This window comes from Gouania willdenowi, chromosome 15 (genome assembly GCF_900634775.1).
Source record: "Gouania willdenowi chromosome 15, fGouWil2.1, whole genome shotgun sequence".
NCBI lineage: Eukaryota > Metazoa > Chordata > Actinopteri > Blenniiformes > Gobiesocidae > Gouania > Gouania willdenowi.
Window position 1 is genome coordinate 3,059,303 of NC_041058.1, and position 8,234 is coordinate 3,067,536.

The 8,234-nt window shown below is 36.9% G+C and overlaps 1 long non-coding RNA gene across 1 annotated transcript; it reads left to right on the forward strand.

The window, feature by feature from the left end:
- The first annotated feature begins 6,368 nt into the window (after positions 1-6,368).
- LOC114476399 (uncharacterized) lies at positions 6,369-7,962 on the forward strand. The gene is made up of 3 exons (XR_003675580.1): positions 6,369-6,509; positions 6,803-6,897; positions 7,912-7,962. It is a non-coding gene; the product is annotated as an uncharacterized LOC114476399 (long non-coding RNA).
- The last annotated feature ends 272 nt before the right edge of the window (positions 7,963-8,234 follow it).

The window sequence follows — 8,234 nt, forward strand, 5'->3', positions numbered from 1 at the left end:
TGGTCTTGCTGGACATTTAGGAATTAAGAAAACCTATTACAGAGTCCTTCGCTGTTTTTTTTGGCCTGAACTAAAATCTGATGTTGGGAAAATTCTGTCGCTCATGTCACGTGTGTCAATTAAGTGGAAAACCTAATCAGACAATTCCTCCAGCACCATTGCATCCCATCCCAGCTTAGGTGAACCTTTTGAAAATGTCGTATTAGACTGTGTGGGTCCCCCTCCCAAAAACAAAGTGTGGTAACCAATACATGGTAACTCTAATTGTAGTGCAACTCGTTACCCAGAAGCCATCCTCTACGCACCATAAAAGCTAGGACTGTGATTAAAGCACTGCTAAAAATTCTTCTCAACCTTTGGGGCTTCCACGGTCTGTACAAACGGACCAGGGAAGTAATTTTACTTCCAAAGTGTTCTCCCAGGTCCTTGCTTCATTGTCAATTAAGCATGTTAAATCTAGCGCTTTCCACCCTCAATCCCAGGGGGCGCTGAGCGGTTCCACCAGACGTTAAAGTCTATGCTGCGAAAATACTGTCTGGAGCAGCCGTAGAGATTGGGATGAAGGGTTGCCTTTCCTCCTCATGGCTGTGCGTGAGAGTGTTCAGGAGTCAACTGGTTTTAGCCCAGCTGACTAAGTGTTTGGTCACACCGTGCGTGGACCACTACAGAAAAAGTTCTGGAGGAAGTTCATCGTCCTATGTGTAATGTGCTGGATTTCGTTTCTAAGGTAAAGGGAGAGATTGCACAATGCTTGTCAGATTGCAAGTAGTTCGTTGGCTGCATCCCAACAGGGGATGAAGCGTAGATATGACTGTAAGGCTGTTAAAAGACAGTTTAGTGCTGGTGATAAAGTTCTGGTTCTGCTTCCGATTCCTAGTTCTGCACTTCAGGCCAAATTTTGTAGGCCTTATAATGTTGAGAAACAGTTAAGTGAGACGGACTATGTGATTGGCACCCCTTTCATCATGTAAACATGATAAAAAAATATGTCCCGAGAAGTGATCTTTCAAAACCACCTGCTGTGGGCCGTGGTAGTCTCTGTGCCGACTTTCGCGAGAGACAGAGGGTAGTGAGAATTGTACCGATTTTCCTTTAAAAAGATTTCACCCAGTTCATCCTCCTTTGGAGAACTCTGCAAATCATGAGTGACATGCAAACGATCTAAGTCATTTAGAGAGCACTTTTCAGACAGATATTATAAATTTTCACTCTGGATAATCCCACGTTGTTTTCAGACACTCCAACCCGTACCACTGTGTTGTCACATGAACATAGACACTGGTAAAAGTCCCCCCATTAAACAGGCGTCTTACCGTGTAAACCCAACCAAACGTGCTCTGATGAAAGAGGAGATGAAATATCTGTTGGAGAATAACCTTGCTGTTTGAAGTTGTAGTGCTTGTTTGTTGGTTCCCAAACCGATGGAACTAATAGATTCTGTACTGACTACCGGAAAGTTAACAATGTCACCAAAGCTGATTGGTTTCCCCTACCCCGGATCGATGATTGTGTAGACTGAGTTGGATCTGCAAAATTTGTGACAAAACTTCATTTATTGAAAGGATACTGGCAAGTTCTTTGACCTCCCATGCTTCTGAAGTTTTCTGCTTTTGTTACCCCAGATGGTTTTTTCCAGTATACAGTGATGCCCTTTGGTCTTCGAAATGCTCCTGCCACGTTTCAGCGGCTGATGAATATGGTGCTTGCTGAGGTAAGCAACTGCAAAGTGTATATAGATGATGTTGTTGTGTATTCTGAACACCTGGACTGAGCATTTACACACATTGAGACTGGTTTTTAGCAAACTAAAGGAGGTCAATCTGACCTTAAACTTAGCAAAGTGTGAGTTGGTAAAGCGACTATACACCTATCTAGGTAAGATTGGGACAGGTGCGGCCTATAACCGCTAAGATTCAGGTTATCATTGAGTACCCTGCGCCTCAGACCAGGCGAGAACTTTTTTTAGGAATGGCTGGTTACTATCGCAGCTTTTGTAAAAACTTTGCTGAAGTGGTTGCCCCTCTAACGAGTTTAACCAGTGTAAAAAAAGATTTAATTTGGAGTGAAGAGTGCCAACAGCTTTTACTGCTTGTAAAGCACTTCTGTGTAGTAGCCCTGTTCTGTCTGCCCTGAAGTGTTACGCCCATTTCAGCTGGAGGTGGATGCAAGTGCAAATGGTGCTGGAGCGGTTTTATTTCAGGAGGATGGGGATGGAGTTAATCAACCCAGTGTGCTATTTTTCAAAGACGTTCAGTGGAGCTCAGGTAAACTATAGCACAATAGAGAAAGAAGCCCTTAGCCTTCTTCTAGCTCTGCAGTTTTTTGAAGTTTACGTCGGGTCCTCAGTCATTCCAATAAAAAGTATACACTGATCACAATCCACTTGTTTTCCTACATCAGATGCGAAACTCAAATCAAGATTAATGCGATGGTCACTACTCATTCAAGATTTAATTTGGAAATAAAACACAAGAAGGGAAGTGAAAATATTTTTGCGGATGCATTGTCCCGAGCTTAATTTGCATTATGTTAAATCAAAACTTGAGAAGTTGTTTTCTTTGGTTGGGGAATGTTACGGCTGGTGACTTATTGTGTTGGTGGAGGAGTGAGAGCTCTTCCACAATTTAATATCTTTCCCAATGAGCAGGACAGCAGGGAGTGGCCATCACCAAGGATGCTGATTGGTTCTCCCCAGGGTGTGGCCCTACATAAGGACTGTCTACCCCAGAAGCTGGTGGAGAGCAGTAGTGGCTGTGTGACTGTCCCTTGCTTGCTGTCCACCATGTGTGTATCTGACTGTGTGAAGTGTGTGTGTGTGTACTCAGTGTTCCTGGTTTAACCAGCGTTTTGAGTTTGAACCACACCTGGAATTATTGTTTGTATTTTGTAAAGAAGCTGTAGGGGTGAGCTGCCATTTCATTTCCTGTTTCTAGTGTTTTTGTGTACAGACTTTTATATTGTTTAGGCCTTGGTTCACCCTGACGTTTATGCTTATGTTTTTGTGTTTAATTGTTTGGCAATAAATGACCTTTGCCTTATTCAATTCTCTGTGTTTTTTTTAAATGTTTGTTCCTACCCTAGACTAGGGACGTAACATGAGTAAAAGAAAACAAAAAACTAAACAATATTAATACAAAAATGACTCTAGAATAACACTACAAATGCAACAAAAAACAATAATTTTACAAAAAATGCACAAAAACACAACAGAAAGATACAAAAATGCACGACTCCAACAAACATACAGTACAGAAAAATACACCAAACAAAAAAATATAAAAGAGAGTAAAAAACAAACAACAAACACATTTATCATGCACATGTCCCATAGAATTAAACCAGGAAAATTTCACCCACATTTTGCACCCACAATTATACCCCTTATGCTCCCACATGAATGTATACTTCCGACGGGCACTGTACTAGTAATATTAAAAATAAATGTTTTCACTGCTGATTTGCTGATTTTAAATGTTTTTATTGGTTTTTAAACTTATACAAATATTGAATAATTATTTATGAATAATAATCTAAGTATCTAATTATTTACAATTTTGCAGCCCCCCCACTCCCCCGACCCCCCCCCAACACAGTAGCTCACAATCACAAGTCTCAAACAGCCAATCAGGAGACCAGTTAATACTCAGAAATAGAACATCAACAGTTTGTTTACCTTTGGTTGCTATGACAACCATAGAAGCATTTGAGCTTTCATCTTTGACTGCATAACTTCATAGTCATTTTAACTACATTATCCAGAAAGTAAGTGTTATTTGAAGCCACATCAGAATTCATGGATTTCCGAGGAAAGTTTCCCGGGCATGTACAGAACCTGACCAAAGGTTAGTGTTTACACTCAGTTTTCTGTGTAATTTAGATTTTTTTACTGGGAACACTTCTCTCAGAGAGGAGTGTATATTTGACCTTTTAGCTTTAAATCAGTGATAAATGTGTATTATTTGCTGTAAATTAGTCAAAAATGTCAAGGGTTTTATATATATATATATATATATATATATATATATAACAGCCTTGTCTCTCATCTATTTGTTTTGGTTATGTTCTCAATTACTAAAGTTCAATCAATTGCAATTAATCACAATTACTGAGCCTGAAATAAATGACCTAATAAACATTAGCATCTCTTAAAATAACAGGTTCTAAATCAGCTGTAAAATACAATTTGTTTTTTTCTGTCAATATACCCCTTGATTTCAATGTTTTTTTTAAATGTTTGTTCCTACCCTAGACTAGGGACGTAACATGAGTAAAATAAAACAAAAAACTAAACAATATTAGTACAAAAAATGACTCTAGAATAACACTACAAATGCAACAAAAAACAATAATTTTACAAAAAATGCACAAAAACACAACAGAAAGATACAAAAATGCACGACTCCAAAAAACATACAGTACAGAAAAATACACCAAACAAAAAAATATAAAAGTGAGTAAAAAACAAACAACAAACACATTTATCATGCACATGTCCCATAGAATTAAACCAGGAAATTTCACCACATTTTGCACCCACAATTATACCCCTTATGCTCCCACATGAATGTATACTTCCGACGGGCACTGTACTAGTAATATTAAAAATAAATGTTTTCACTGCTGATTTGCTGATTTTAAATGTTTTCAATGCTGATTTTAAATGTTTTTATTGGTTTTGAAACTTTTACAAATATCAAATAATTATTTATGAATAATAATCTAATTATCTAATTATTTACAATTTTAAGAGCCCCCCACTCCCCCGACCCCCCCAACACAGTAGCTCACCAATCACAAGTCTCAACAGCCAATCAGGAGACCAGTTAATACTGAGAAATAGAACATCAACAGTTTGTTTACCTTTGGTTGCTATGACAACCATAGAAGCATTTGAGCTTTCATCTTTTGACTGCATAATTCATAGTCATTTTAACTACATTATCCAGAAAGTAAGTGTTATTTGAAAGCCTCATCGAATTCATGGATTTCCTAGGAAAGTTTCCCGGGCATGTACAGAACCTGACCAAAGGTTAGTGTTTACAACTCAGTTTTTCTGTGTATTTAGATTTTTTATAAAATAGATTTTTTTACTGGGAAGACTTACTGGGAGTGTATATTTGACCTTTTAGCTTTAAATCAGTGATAAATGTGTATTTATTTGCTGTAAATACATTAGTCAAAAAATGTCAAGGGTTATATATATATATATATATAACAGCCTTGGTCCTCTCATCTATTTGTTTTGGTTATGTTCTCAATTACTAAAGTTCAATCAATTACATTAATCACAATTACTGAGCCTGAAATAAATGACCTAATCAACGTTAGCATCTCTTAAAATAACAGGTTCTAAATCAGCTGTAAAATACAATTTGTTTTTTTCTGTCAATATACCCCTTGATTTCAATGTTTTTTTTTTAAATGGTAAATGCTGGAAAGCTTGATATCAAACTAATTTTAATCACTGATGATTAACTACATATGTGCAGAACAGTCCATAGAACTGTAACATGGTTCCCCAGTTTTAATAATTAAACAATTTTTATAATATTTTCAGGGTAGTTACAATTACAAAGTGAATCATCTGAAATCAATTACAATTCAATTATGATCACGACAACAACAGATATTTAAAGTTACAACTAGCTATAATTGTAATTAATTATCAATTATAATTGACCCCAACCCTGGAAAAAGGACAGATTGTTGTGTTTTTCTGTTAGAAGTGAACACTAAGCGGTTGCTAACATTGGCTTCTAATCATTGAAATATACAAGAAATGTGGAGGACACACTAACATGCTGATGTTCTTCTTTTCAGAAGGACCCATCCCACGACACTTTGAGGGCCCACTCAAGGATGAGGACGGGCTGCTCACAACGGGAAGGGGCCGGAAAAGAAAGGCTGAGGAAGACAATGTTTTACTGTCAAACAGCAAGAAACCGAAGGTTGTGGAGGGGTTTCAGGAGCTACCATCTTGTATTCTCTTCCAGGACTATTCTCAGGTTTACCCTGACTCACCATGTTTAAATGAAACAGAGAAAGACTGTATCCGAAAAAGAGGTAAGATGAACAAAGCTAAACAAGCCTTATCTGTAGTGGTGATTATCGCAGGCACTCATTGTACTTCTAATAATGTTTACCCCTTCAGTCTGTATTAGAACTGGGCCATGTATCAAGATTCAAGATATATTGTGCTTTGTATTTTGGCAATATAGAAAATTACAATATTGCCTTTATCGATTTATATAATTTCTTTTTTTCAGAGGGACCCATCCCACGACACTTTGAGGGCCCACTCAAGGATGAGGACGGGCTGCTCACAACGGGAAGGGGCCGGAAAAGAAAGGCTGAGGAAGACAATGTTCAACTGTCAAACAGCAAGAAACCAAAGGTTGTGGAGGGGTTTCAGGAGCTTCCATCTTGCATTCTCTTGGAGGACAATTCTCAGGTTTACCCTGACTCACCATGTTTAGATGAAACAGAGAAAGACTGGATCCGAAAAAGAGGTAAGATGAACAAAGCTTAACAATATAAAATACACTATTATCGAGTGTAGAACCCGTATTTTCAAGGTAAATATTGCAAACAATCAGGTTAATTTAATTATGGCAACCAAAATTAAAATATGATCAATTGTGCAGCCCAAGGTAATATGCATTAAAATTCAGGATTTTTGATGAATGATTGATCTTTGATGGTTCATGAAGTCATTTTAGAAGTTACAGTTGTGTGTGCGTTTCTGTCCGAACGTCTAAATTGTTGCATTTTCAAACCAATGTGTCCTGTTGTGTGTTTGCAGAGGATTTTGAGTATTTATACAAGGAGCAGTTTCTGCTCGGTAAAGGTGGTTTTGGGAGCGTCTACGCCGGTATTAACCTGTCTGATGGCAAATCTGTAAGTTTATACACACAATTTACACACAGTTTTAGTGTTTTCAGCCTTTAAAAATGACATTTACGTCTTCATTAATCCATGTTCACTTACAACTCAATTACGATTACAGCGACCAACATTTTTTTCCGATTACTATTAAATTAAAATTATTATTTTTCCCTAAAGGTAAATTACAATTTTGTTCTCAATTACTAAAGTGTCAATTACAATCAACCACAATTACTGTGCCTTTAATAAATCACCCCATTAACAGTGACCCTTCTTTTGTGTTAGCATCTCTTTTCAGTTTTGAACCATGTCTTAAATCAGCTGTAAGATACACTAAAAAATATTATCTATCACCTATTTGTTTCACGTCTCTTGGTTTCCTTGTTAGGCTTCTTTATCCAGGAAAATATAGGTCTTAATATTTTCGGTGTGGGAGTCCTGAGCCTTATTTTCTGTCAGTATATCCCTAGATTTCATTTTTCCAAAAAATGGTAAAATGATCCTTAAGAGAACCAACAGGTAAACGTGATATAAAACATATTTTAATAATAATAATTATTTATTTTATTTAAAAGTTTACAATAAAAACAGAATAATAAAACAGTAATAAATGTTAACTATGTGTGTGTAAGCCTAGAACAGTAACCCTGTTCCCCATGTTTGCGTTTAATTAAACGTAAATGACAGTTTTTATAGAATTGACATGACAATTACAATTACCATGTTTAATTCTATTACAGTAACAACAGCAACACATATTTCCAATTACAATTATAGGTACGTCATAATTGTAATTTATTATCAATTACACAATTATAATTATAATTGACTCCAACCCTGGCCCAGTGTCATAATCAGTCGGTAGAACAGATTAGTTCAGATTTCAGTTTTGATACGACAGTGAAAAATGTTACAAAAATACTCTGAAAAACCCAAAAGTGTATCACATTTTACACACATTCCCACTGATTTTAGTGTTTAAAAACCATGAACGTTGTGATTAAATGCTTGATTTTTGTCCTGCAGATAGCCCTAAAACATATTCCAAAGGCCAAGGTGAAATACTGTCAAGTGGATGTAAGTATTTTTTCTCATCAATGATTGCAGAAATTCTCAGATTTGGGGCTCGTTTTTGAAACATGGGCTGTTTGTTTTCTAAACTTCCAGAATGGGGAGATGAAGGTTTTGGAGACGCTGCTTGTTGATGAAAGCGGCCGGTAAACCTCGGTGAAAGGTGCAAATATAACCCCGGAATCATTGAGTTGGTGGATATTGTTGATCTTAAAGATGAGGTGGTCATAGTTATGGAACTTCCTGACAATGCCATGGATCTGCATAACTACTGCAAA